We start from the raw sequence: 1,127 nt of genomic DNA, 5'->3' as shown, positions 1-1,127 counted from the left end.
TGGCGCAGCACCCCATCACTCTCCTTCATGGTCAAATAGCCCTTACTTTCAAAGTTTTCCCAATTTTTCGGCTGACTGACTGACCTTCATTTCTTAAAGTAATGATGGCCACTCGTTTCTCTTTATTTAGCTGCTTTTTTCTTGCCATAATACAAATTCTAACAGTCTATTCAGTAGGACTATCAGCTGTGTATCCACCTGACTTCTCCTCAACGCAACTGATGGTCCTAACCCCATTTATAAGGCAAGAAATCCCACTTATTAAACCTGACAGGGCACACCTGTGAAGTGAAAACCATTTCAGGGGACTACCTCTTGAAGCTCATCAAGAGAATGCCAAGAGTGTGCAAAGCAGTAATCAAAGCAAAAGGTGGCTACTTTGAAGAACCTAGAATATGACATATTTTCAGTTGTTTCACACTTGTTTGTTATGTATATAATTCCACATGTGTTAATTCATAGTTTTGATGCCTTCAGTGTGAATCTACAATTTTCATAGTCATGAAAATAAAGAAAACTCTTTGAATGAGAAGGTGTGTCCAAACTTTTGGTCTGTACTGTACATTACAAAGATAACGCTCACAGTGATATCACAGTACAGTTCCGAGATAATAAACACAGTGGTCTGACATTACAGGGTTAACAACAATGATGTGACATTACAGGATATTGCGTACAGTGAGTGATATGACAGTATAGTGATCATTCTCACGGTGATGTCTGTAACAGTATACAGAATAAATGCACACAGTGATGTCACAGTACAGGGATAATGTACACAATGATTACATGTCGGCTGTCCGCTGATTTTATATATCAAAGTATTCCCTATTTTAGTCTGTAACAGCGTCCTACATCTTGTTTTTTCCTCTATTCTAAATGCACACAGTGATGACAGAGTACAGCGATAATGCACACAGTGATGACAGAGTACAGCGATAATGCACACAGTGATGACAGAGTACAGCGATAATGCACACAGTGATGACAGAGTACAGCGATAATGCACACAGTGATGTCACAGGTAAAGGGATAATACAGTGGTGTCACAGTACATATATAATGCACACAGTGATTTTACAGTACAGAGATAATGCACACAGTGATGTCACAGGTAAAGGGATAAT

Source organism: Bufo bufo, chromosome 6, assembly GCF_905171765.1.
Source record: "Bufo bufo chromosome 6, aBufBuf1.1, whole genome shotgun sequence".
NCBI lineage: Eukaryota > Metazoa > Chordata > Amphibia > Anura > Bufonidae > Bufo > Bufo bufo.
Note: the sequence above shows the minus strand (reverse complement) of the source record.